This window comes from Heterodontus francisci, chromosome 28, assembly GCF_036365525.1.
Source record: "Heterodontus francisci isolate sHetFra1 chromosome 28, sHetFra1.hap1, whole genome shotgun sequence".
Lineage (NCBI taxonomy): Eukaryota > Metazoa > Chordata > Chondrichthyes > Heterodontiformes > Heterodontidae > Heterodontus > Heterodontus francisci.
The window spans coordinates 38444801-38457233 of NC_090398.1; positions in this window are offsets into that span (position 1 = coordinate 38444801).

Below are 12433 nucleotides of genomic sequence, written 5' to 3' on the forward strand. Positions count from 1 at the left end.
CGGGAGGGTTTAAACTAGTTTGGCAGGGGGATGGGAACCGGAGCTACGGATCAGTGGATGGGGTAACTGTTGAACAGGTAGATATAGAGCGCAGAGAGTCTGTGAGGAAGGTTAGACAGTTCACAGGGCAAAGTTCCAGCCAGTATGATGGGTTGAAGTGTGTCTATTTTAATGCAAGAAGTGTCAGGAATAAGGGTGATGAACTTAGAGCATGGATCAGTACTAGGAGCTACGATGTTGTGGCCATTACGGAGACTTGGATATCACAGCGGCAGGAATGGATGTTGGATGCTCCAGGGTTTAGATGTTTCAAAAGGAATAGGGAGGGAGGTAAAAGAGATGGGGGAGTGGAATTGCTAATCAGGGATAGTATCACACCTGCAGAAAGGGAGGTCGTCGAGGAGGGTTTGTCTGCTGAGTCATTATGGGTGGAAGTCAGAAACAGGAAAGGAGCAGTTACTTTACTGTGAGTTTTCTATAGACCCCCCAATGGCAACAGCGACACGGAGGAGCAGATTGGGAGGCAGATTTTGGAAAGCTGCAGAAGTAGCATGGTTGTTGTCATGGGGGACTTCAACTTCCCTAATATTGATTGGGACCTCCTTAGTGCAAATAGTTTGGATGGAGCAGTTTTTGTCAGCTGTGTCCACGAAGGTTTTCTGACTCAATATGCAGATAGGCCGACTAGAATGGAGGCGATGTTGGATTTGGTGCTTGGCAACGAACCAGGCCAGGTGCTAGATCTCTCGGTGGGAGAGCATTTCGGTGATAGTGATGACAACTTCCTGACCTTTACTATAGTCATGGAGAGGGACAGGAGCAGACGGGATGGGAAAATATTTAATTGGGGGAGGGGAAATTACAATGCTATTAGGCAGGAACTGGGGAGCATACATTGAGAACAGATGTTCTCAGGGAAATGCACGACAGAAATGTGAGGTTGTTCAGGGAGCACTTGCTGCACCTGCTGGATAGGTTTGTCCCGATGAGGCAAGGAAGGGATGGTAGGGTGAAGGAACCTCGGATGACAAGAGACGTGGAACAGCTAGTCAAGAGGAAGAAGGAAGTTTACTTAAGGTTGAGGAAGCAAGGATCAGACAGGGCTCTAGAGGGTTACAAGGTAGCCAGGCTGGAACTGAAGAATGGACTTAGGAGAGCTAGAAGGGGACATAAAAAAGTTTTGGCGGGTAGGATTAAGGAAAATCCCAAGGCGTTCTGCACTGATGTGAGGAACAAGAGGATGGCCAGAGTGAGGGTAGGGCCGATCATAGATAGTGGAGGGAACTTGTGCCTGGAGTCGGAGGAGGTTGGGGAGGTCCTAAATGAATACTTTTCTTCAGTATTCACGAGTGAGAGTGACCTGGTCGTTTGTGAGGACAGCGTGAAACAGGCTGATATGCTCGAACAGGTTGATGGAGGATGTGCTGGAAATTTTGAAAGACATCAGGACAGATAATTCCCCGGGGTCAGACGGGATATACCCAAGGATATTACGGGAAGTGAGGGAAGAGATGATATTTGCGTCCTCACTGTCCACTGGAGTAGTACTAGATGACTGGAGGGTGGCAAATGTTATTCCATTGTTCAAAAAAGGGAACCGGCATAACCCTGGGAATTATAGGCCAGTCGGTCTTACATCGGTCGTGGGCAAATTATTGGAGAGGATTCTGAGAGACAGGATTTATGATTAATTAGAAAAGCATAGTTTGATTAGAGACAGTCAGCATGGCTTTGTGAGTGGCAGGTCATGCCTCACAAGCCTTATTGAATTCTTTGAAGATGTGACAAAACACGTTGATGAAGGAAGATCAGTGGATGGGGTTCGTATGCATTTTAGCATGCGTTTGATAAGTTTCCCAATGGTAGGCTCATTCAGAAAGTAAGGAGGCATGGGATACAGGGAAAGTTGGCTGTCTGGATACAGCATTGGCTGGCCCATAGAAGTCAGAGGGTGGTAGTCGATGGAAAGTATTCAGTCTGGTGCTCGGTGACCAGTGTTGTTCCACAAGGATCTGTACTGGGACCTCTGCTCTTTGTGATTTTTATAAATGACTTGGATGAGGAAGTGGAAGGCTGGGTTAGTAAGTTTTCCGATGACACGAAGGTTGCTGGAGTTGTGGATAGTGTGGAAGGTTGTTGTAGGTTGCAATGGGACATTGACAGGATGCAGAGCTGGGCTGAGAAGTTGCAGATGGAGTTCAACCTGGAAAAGTGTGAAGTGATTCATTTTGGAAGGTCGAATTTGAATGCAGAATGCAGGCTTAAATACAGGATTCTTGGTATTGTGGGGGAAAAAGAGGGATCTTGGGGTCCATGTCCATAGATCTGTCAAAGTTGCCACCCAAGTTGATAGGGTTGTTAAGAAAGCGTATGGTGTGTTGGCTTTCATTAACAGGGGGATTGAGTTTAAGAGCCGTGACGTTATGCTGCAGCTTTATAAAACCCTGGTTAAACCACAGTTGGAATATTGTGTTCAGTTCTGGTCGCCTCATTATAGGAAGGATGTGGAAGCTTTAGACAGGGTGCAGAGGAGATTTACCAGGATGCTGCCTGGACTGGAGGGCATGTCTTCCGAAGAAAGGTTGAGGGAGCTAGGGCTTTTCTCATTGGAGCGAAGAAGGATGAGAGGTGACTTGATAGAGTGGTACAAGATGATGAGAGGCATAGATAGAGTGGATAGCCAGAGACTTTTTCCCAGGGTGGAAAGGGCTATTACCAGGAGGCACAATTGTAAGGTGATTGGAGGAAGTTTTAGGGGAGATGTCACAGGGAGGTTCTTTACACAGAGAGTGCTGGGTGCGTGGAATGCGCTGCCAGCGGTGGTAGTAGAAGCAGAAACATTAGGGACATTTAAGGGACTCTTGGATAGGTACATGGATGATAGTAGTATGAAGGGTATGTAGGTAGTTTGATCCGCGAGTCGGTTAAAGGTTCGGCACAACATCGTGGGCCGAAGGGTCTGTACTGTGCTGTACTGTTCTATGTTCTATGTTCTAACTCTCACTCGTCTATCCACCCCATGCTTACTGTACAACATCTTCTCCGAGTTAAGCACTGTCTTCATTTTAAAATTCATAGCTTTGTTTTAAATTCCCTCCGTGGCATCAGCACTACTACTCATTGGAACCTCCTTCACTCCTTCACCTAACCAAGATATCTGCCATCTTCCAGTTTTGAACTCTTAGCATCCTCAATTTCAAAGGCTCCATTATTGACGACATGTCTTGAGCTGCCGAGGCCCTTCACTCTGCGAGTGCATCCCTAAACACCTTTGTCTCTTTACTTCACTTTCTTCAGTTAAGATCGTCCTTAATACCCCACACTTTGACCAAGTTTTTGTTGGTCTGGTCCAGTATGAGGGCTGGTGTCACATTTTGTTTGTTGATGCTCTTGGGAATTTGCTTGAAACATTTTACTATGTTAAGACCGCTGTGTAAGTGCAGGTTGCTGTATCCAATCAGTGCTGTAACAGCGCTGTGACTGTCTAATGGGACAGTGTAGAGGGAGATTTAATATGTATCTAACCCCCTGATGTACCTGTCCTGGGAGTGTTTGATGGGGACAGTGTAGAGACAGCTTTACTCTGTAACTAACCCGTGCTGTGCCGGCCTGGGAGAGTTTGATGGGGACAGTGTAGAGGAAGCTTTACTCTGTATTAAAGTATTCCTGTACCTGTCCTAGCAGGATTTGACGCGACAGTGTAGAGGGCTTTATTCAGTATCTAAACCATGATATAGCCCTCCTGGCAGTGTTTTATGGGATAGTGCAGGGGCAACTTTACTCTGTGTTTTATCCGTGTTGCACCAGCCCTGGGAGAACTTTATCACACAGTGTAGAGTGAGTGTTACTGTGTATCTAATGCCGCCCTGGGAGAGTTAGATGGCACAGCGTACAAGGAGCTTTACTCTGCATCTAACCTGTGCTGTTCCTGCACTTGATTCATGTAAGAGATTGTGAGAGGCTGTGCCTTTGAGAGAGAGAGTGAAATAATATGCACAAGAGTGTGAGCTAGATTACTTTCAGAAAGAGAGAGAGAGAGTATGAGAGAGTGAGTATGTGAGAAAGTGGGTGCACGAGCAACTGTCTTGGGAGAGAGAGAGAGAGAGAGAGAGAGAGAGAGAGAGAGATTTGATAGAAATATGTAAGCAATAGACTGAAATATAAAGTGTGAGCGAGAGAGGGACAATGCCTGTGAAGGGTTGAGGCTTTTTTAAATAATGTATGTGTGAGAGAGACAGTGTGTTTCGTGGGTCTGGCGAGCAACTGAGTATGTTAGATGGAGTGAGGTGCAGATGACGAAATTTGGCAAGTTCACCAAGCTTACGGTGTCAGTTGGAGTGACAGGGAGCTGAGGTTGCCTAGTGGAGTGGGGAGCAGCTGAGGATATTTCCTGCAAATGGGAGGGAGCTGAGGATATTTGGTAGGTTGAGGAGAGATGAGGATAGTAAGTGGAGGGACGAGCAGCTGAGGATATAATGTGGGAGTGGGGAGCAGCTGAGAATCTTAGGTGGGAGTGAGGAGGTGTTGAGGATGTTTAATCAATTAATAGATTCAACAAGACACAAAGAGGGGCTGAAACACAGAGGCCACTGGCTCTACTAGGTAAAATAAATAATATCTTCACCAGCTTTTCGAAAATCAGCAGTACAAAGTGGCAAGTAAGGCACTTTACTCAGAAATACATCTTCAGGTTGTCTGATAAAATTGCGAGACTCCTACAGTGGGAGATCACAGAGCCTTTATCAATTGCTATTTGTTTTGTTATCTTCTTACACTGTGATTTGATTCAACTACTGCAGAAACATTTCCCTCAGGAACATCCCATGGTCGATACAAGAAGACATGCAGACTGGGAAAAGATGCAAGACATTTTCCTAGCATGTTGCATGGATAAGGAACTTTATTAGAGTGGGGAGACTTATAACAGAGATGGTTAAGAGGAGTTTTGATAGAGGGGTTAAAAATCATGAATTGACCTAAAAGTCTTCCATTGGCATATGCATAGTAAAAGGGTGCTAAAAGTAGGAGTGGGGAGAATTAGGGATCATAAAGGGGATTTACACACGGAATCAGGGTGTCTGACATAGGTATTAAGTGACTACTTTGTGTCCGTCTTTAATATAAAAGAAGATGCTGCCCAAGTCATGGTGAAAGAGGAATTAGGTGAGCCACTTAGATGGTATGAAATAATAATGAGATGGTTCTATATAGGCTGGCTGTACTTAAAGTTGCTAAGTCACTAGACCAGATGACAGGCATCCAAGTATATTGAGAGGGTAGAAATTGTGGAGGCACTGGCCATAATCTTCCAATTTTCCTTAGATGCAGGTGTTGTGAAAGAGGACTGGAGAATTGCAAACGTTAAACCCATGTTCAAAAAGGGTGTAAGGGGGAGTCCTGAAAATATAGGGCAATCAGTTTAACTTCCGTGGTGGCAAAGCTTCCAGAAACGATAATTAGGGGCAAAATTAACAGTCGATTGGACAAATGTGCATTAATTAAGGAAGGCTAGCACGGATATCATCAGGGCAAATGGTGTTTAACTAAATTGTGTCAGCTTTTGATGAGGTGACAGAGCGGGGTGATAGGGTCATGCTGTTGATGTGGTGTACATGAACTTCCAAAACGCATTTGATAAAGTGCCACATAATAGAAAAAAGTGGCACTTTATCAGAAAATAGAGCCTGTTGAATAAAAGTAACATTAGCAGCATGGATACAAAATTGGATAAGTAATGGGAAATATAGTAGTGGTGAACGGCAGTTTATCAGACTGGAGGAAGGTATACAGTGGGGTTCCCCAAGGGTCGGTGACAGGAACACGACCTCTCTTAATCTGCTTTAATGACACAGTCTTGGGTTTACAGAGCATGATCTGAAAATTTGCAGATGACACAAAACTTGGCAGCATTGTGAACTGTGAGGAGGATAGCGATTAACTTCACGAGGGCAAAGACAGACTGGTGGAATGGGCTGACAAGTGGAAGATAAAATTTAATGCAGACATTTGTGAATTCATTCATTTTGTTGGTAAGATCGAAAAGAGACAATATCAAGTTAAGGGTAAAATTCAAACAAAAGTGCAGGAGCAGAGCAATCTGGAGGTAAATATGCACAACAGATTGCAAGGTATGTTGAGAAAATGGTTTATGAAGCATGTGTGCTTCTGGGATTTATAAATAGGGGCATAGAGTACAAGAACAATAAAGATATGATACCCTTGATAAAACACTGGTTCGGACTCAAATGCAGTGGTGCATCCAGGTCTGGGCGTTACACTTTAGAAAGGATGTTAAAGCATCTGAGAAGGTGCAAAAAGATTCATGTGAAAGGTTGCCAGGTGAAGAACTTCCGTTACAAATATGGGTTACTGAAGCTGTGCGTGTTCTCCTCTGAGAGGACAAGATAAGAGGGATTTGATGGAGGCAATAAAAATCATGAAGATTCTGGGCAGAGTAGATAAGGAGAAATTCTGAGATAGAAGATTCTGTGTGAAAGAAAGTGAGACAGTGTGAGATTGTGGGCTGCATTTTCTGTCCATGGTGGGGCCCTCGGCTACAGTCCAAAAGGGTGGGGGAAACCCACCTTGTTCAGCTGGTGTCCCCCATACACCCCACTCCTGGACTGATTCTACAGCACTGGGCCAATAAACAACTGGCGCCGGCATCCCCATCCCTTCCAAGAAAACTACCCCGCATCCAAGGACTGCCGGACAATTGCAGGGCTGACAACCCAGCAGTGCCGCTGGGAGCAGTGGCCATTTCCGGTACTGAAAGAATCCTTGGACTCCGGCCCAGCGCTGGATCCGAGTTCCAAGGCAAGTGAGACAGCATCTTTGGAGACAGAGTGGAAGGCCCCAGCGAGAGGAGGTTGGAGGGTCTGCGTTATGTTCAGTATGTTCAGGGTGTCGCAGGTTTTCGTGGCGGGGGCACTCCATGGGCCACAGATGTCCCACTGATGTGGACCCCCCACCTAGCCCACAGGCGACCTCCCTGCATGGCAGGGGCACCATTCGACGCAGATTAAATCCCAGGAGCGGCAGAAATAAGCCCTCAAGTGGTCGTTAAAAGAAAAATTAAGGGCCTCAGTTTGCTTCCGGTTGACTAGGCCATCGTCGCCCTATCCAGCCCTCGACAAAATTGTGTTGCTAAGGGGTGCCCCCCGCCCTCGCTTACTGTCGCAATTATGTGGGCTGTTGCCTCCGAACTCGTCTCAGTGATGCCATAACATTCAGCCGTTAGGATAAGACACACTGTTCTGTTTGGGATAGATAAAGGGTGAAGGTGAGAGTGTGAGTGTGTATGAGACAGATTGAGAGAAAGACAGTCTGGGGAGAAAGAGAGAATATTTAACAAAGATTATGAGAACTAGGTTTGGCCAAAATCAAATCAGCCATGATCACATTGAATTGTGTAGCAGGCTTGAGGTGCCATAAGGTCTACTCCTGCTACCATTTCTTATGTTTTTTAAAAAATATAATTCAGCACTCTAAATTGCAGCCCAGGACAGTCTATAGATGAGTGTCATTTTCTGGAAGCTGCAAGTGAATTTCTACACTGAATACTTGAAGTGATAGTTTATCATAGAATATCATAGAATTTTATTTTAAGTTTAAAAGTGACATATTCAATCTCAAACAAATAGCTTAATTTTTAAAAATTCATTCACGGGATGTGGGCGTCGCTGGCCAGGCCAGGATTTATTGCCCATCCCTAATTGCCCTTGAGAAGGTGGTGGTGAGCTGCCTTCTTGAACCGCTGCAGTCCATGTGGGGTAGGTACACCCACATTGCTGTTAGGAAGGGAGTTCCAGGATTTTGACCCAGCGACAGTGAAGGAATGGCGATATAGTTCCAAATCAGGATAATGAAACAACCTCGTGGTCCTTTCCTGAAAGGAAATGTCAAAAATCTAAAATTGCTCTGTAACACTTCGGATGCCCTCTCCCCACCCATCATCACTAGTAGTTTTTTTTTCAGATCTCCAACAATTGCTGGCGTAATTCAGTTGATGGAAGCTTGGTGCAAAGGTTACATTCATGGATGGGAAAAACTGGGACCCGCCTGCGGCCAGCTCTCAGTTGTTTTGTTTATTCATTAATTGAATAATTGACGTAACTGAATATTTCACCGCAGTCTGGAACTACTCTCAGAACTTGGACTGAGTCGCTCCATAAATAAATGCGTTTGTGCAGCAACTTAAATTCCGCAGCATAAAGCCAACTTATTGAAATATGAAGAAAGAATCAGTGTAATATCTGCTGTTTACTCCTGTAATGTTATAATTTAAAAATTCCAGAATGTACGTCAGCCACAGTAGGATAAAGCTGCCGGATATGGTAAAGTGTAAAATCATGGACTTTCTTCTGCCTCCAACTCTCCAACACTGCTATTCTCTCCCTTGCTCTGACCCCGTAGTCCTTTCTGTACTCGACTGGCTACCAAAATGTGTCGGACTGTCAGAGCATTGAGCAACAGGATTAAAAGGAATGACAGCAATGGGATGAATGCTGTAACAAACCATTTAAATACCACCCATTCATTTTCAGTATAATAGCTTAGCTTTGTAGCACAGAGAAATGGTACACTATCGATTGTCATGTAAGCGTCATACCTAATTTAGAAGGGAATGTTTCGTAAACAGAGTAGAATGCAGGTCGTTGCTAGAACCACAGCTGCAGTTTTCTCAGTGCAATATTTTGTTTTCAGCTTCTGTCAACAAATGGCGACAAATTGATCAAAGGAGAAGGTGATGGTGAACCAGACAGAACATTCTATGGTTGCATCAGTCAGGACAAGGATGATACTATACACGGGGGTGACGTCCAGAAAATATTCTCGGAAATAATAATAATGAATGTGCCTCAGTATATAACTTCAGTGACAATAACCAATAGATCCGCCACTGCCAAGGCCATCAGGTCCGTTTCCCTTCCTTCTTGAATAATGGCGTTACATTTGCCGTTTTCCAATCTGCTTGGACCTTTCCAGAATCAAGAGAATTTTGGAAGATTGCAAGCAACGCACTCATTATCACTGCAGCCACTGATTTTACGACATCAGAGTGCAGGCCATCAAGTACAAGGGACATGCCACCCTTTCGTCCCATTAATATTCTTAGTATTGTTTCTCCAGTGTAGGCAATTGTTTTGTGCTCCTCCCTTACTTTTGCCACATGATATTCTACTACTGTTGGATACTTTTAGTGCCTTCTACCGTAATTGTAGTTACAACATATTTCTTAAAAAGCCTCTGCTATTTACTTGGTTCTCATTATTATTTCCCCAGTCTCATCCTCTAAGGGACCGATGTTTACTTTAGCTGCTCTCTTCCTTTGTTATATACTTTTAGATGCTCTTATTGTCGTTTCTATAATTCTTGCCAGTTTCACCTCATGTTTTAATTTAAAACTCGATTTCTTTTTGACATCCCTTGCTCGTTTCTAAAAATTTCCCGATCTTCTGGCCTACTGCTAATAATTGTAGAATTGTACGCTTTCATCAATTTGAGACATAATTAATTTCTTTGTTAGCCACAGATAGTTCATCTTTCTCATAAAGTCTTTCTTTTCAATATCATTGTTGAGAGTTTTGAAATCTTTCCTAAATATCTGCTCGTGGCTGCCCAAGGAAGAGGCGTTGGTATAGTGGTATTGTCACTGGAATAGTATTCTCGACACCAAGGTTATTGTTCTGGAGGGCACGGCTTCAAAACCCATCACAACAGAAGGTGGAAATTCAATTCAATTAATAAAAACCTGTAATTATAAAGCTAGTCTAATGATGGCCATGAAACCATTGTCAGTTGTAGTAAAAACCCATGTGGTTCACTAATACCCTTCAGGGAAGGCAATATACTGACATTACCGGATCTTGTCCATATGTGACTCCAGACCACAGCATTGTGGTTGCCTCTGAAGCAGCCGAGCAAGCCATTCGGTTGTTACAAAGCCATCAAGGAATGAAACCGGACGGATAATACGGCATTGACCTAGGCACTGACATTGGCCAATCCAGCACTGTCAACCCTGCAGAATCCTCCTTACTAACATTTGGGGGGTTGTGCCAAAGTTGGGAGAGCTGTTCCCTAGACTGGTCAAGCAACAGCCTGTATGGTCATACTCAATGAATAAAATTTACAGACACTGTCGCAGATCACCATCCCTAGGTATGTCCCTTCCCGCTGGCAGGGCAGACCCAGCAAAGGTGGTGGCACAGCGGTATATAGTTTAGTTTAGTTTAGTTTAGAGATACAGCACTGAAACAGGCCCGATAGTGGGAAGGGATTTGATCTGGGAGTCCTCAACATCGATTTCACACCCCATGAAGTCTCATGGCATCAGGTCAAACATGGGCAAGGAAACCTCATGCGGATTACCACCTACTGCCCACCCCGCCCCTCATCTGTTGAAACAGTACACCTCCATTTTGAACCGCACTTGGAAGAAGCACTGAGGGTGGAAAGGGCGCAGAATTGAATCTGGGAGAGGGACTTCAATGTCCAGCATCAAGAGTGGCTCGGTAACACCAAAAGAACAAAGAACAGTACAGATCAGGAACTGGCCATTCGGCCCTCCAGGCCTGCGCTGATCTTGATGCCTGTCTAAACAAAAACCATCTGCACTTCTCGGGACCGTATCCCTCTATCCCGATCCTATTAATGTATTTGTCAAGATGTCTCTTAAACGTCGCAATCGTATCTGCTTCCACCACCTCCCACAGCAGCAAGTTCCAGGCACTCACCACCCTCTGTGTAAAGAACTTGCCTCGTACATCCCCTCTAAACTTTGCCCCTCGCACCTTAGACATATGTCTCCTTGTAACTGCCTCTTCCAAACTGGGAAAAAGCTTCTGATTATCCACTCTGTCCATGTCACTCATTACTTTGTAAACCTCTGTCATGTCGCCCCTCCACCTCCGACGTTCTAGTGAAAACAAAACGAATTTATCCAACTTCTCCTCATAGCCAATGCCCTCCAGACCAGGCAACATCCTGGTAAACAAATTCTGTACCGTCTCCAAAGCCTCCACCACCTCTGTTAGTGTAGCGAACCAGAATTGCACGCAATATTCGAAGTGTGGCCGAACTAAGGTTGTGTACAGCTGCAGCATGACTTGCCAATTTTTATACTCTATGCCCCGACCGATGAATGTAAGCATGCGTATGCATTCTTGACTACCTTATCCACCTGCGCTACCACTTTCCGTGACCTGTGGACCTGTACGCCCAGATCTCTCTGCCTGTCAATACTCCAAGGGTTCTGCCATTCACTGTACACTTCCCAGATGTATTAGATCTTCCAAAATGCATCACCTCACATTTCTCTGCATTAGACTGCATCTTCCATTTCTCCGCCTAAGTCTCCAACCGATCCATATACTGCTGTATCCTCTGACAATCCTCATCACTATCCACAACTCCACCAAACTTTGTGTCATCCGCAAACTCATTAATCAGACCAGCTACATTTTCGTCGAAATCATTTACATATAATACAAACAGCAAAGGTCCCAGCACTGATCCCTGTGGAACACCGGTAGTCACAACCCTCTATTCAGAAAAGCACACTTCCACTGCTACCCTCTGTCTTCTATGACCAAGCCAGTTCTGCATCATCTTGCCAGCTCAACACTGATCCCGTGTGACTTCACCTTTTGTACCAGTCTGCCATGAGGGACCTTGTCAAAGGCTTTAATGCATTCCATACAGACAACAGTCACTGCCCTTCCTTCATCAATCATATTCGCCACTTCCTCAAAAGATCTTGAACAAGTTTGTGAGACACGCCCTCCCCGTCACAGAACCATGCTGCCGCTCGCTAATAAGTTCATTCATTTCAAAATGGGAGTAAATCCTGTCCCGAAGAATCTTCTCTAATAATTTCCCTACCACTGGCGTAAGGCTCACTGACCGATAATTTCCTCGATTATCCTTGCTACCCTTCTTAAATAAAGGAACAACATTGGCTATTCTCCAGTCCTCTGGGACCTCACCTGTAGCTAATGAGGAAGCAAAGATTTCTGTTAAGGCCTCAGCAATTTCTTCCCTTGCCTTCCTCAGTTTTCTGGGGTAGATCCCATCCGGCCCTGGTGATTTATCTACCTTAATGCTTTGCAAAACGCCCAACACCACCTCCTTTTTGATCACGACATGACCGAGACTATCTAAACTCCCTTCCCTCGACTCATCATCCACCAAGTCCTTCTCTTTGTTGAGTACCGATGCAAAGTACTGACTTAGTACCTCGTCCATTTCTTCTGGCTCCACACATCGATTCCCTCCTCTGTCCTTGAGTGGGCCAACCCTTTCCCTGGCTAACCTCTTGCTCTTTACATACGTATTAGAAGTCTTGGGATTTTCCATCATCCTGTTTGCTAATCACTTTTCGTGACCCCTCTTAGCCCTCCTGACTACTTGCTTAAGTTCCATCCTACTT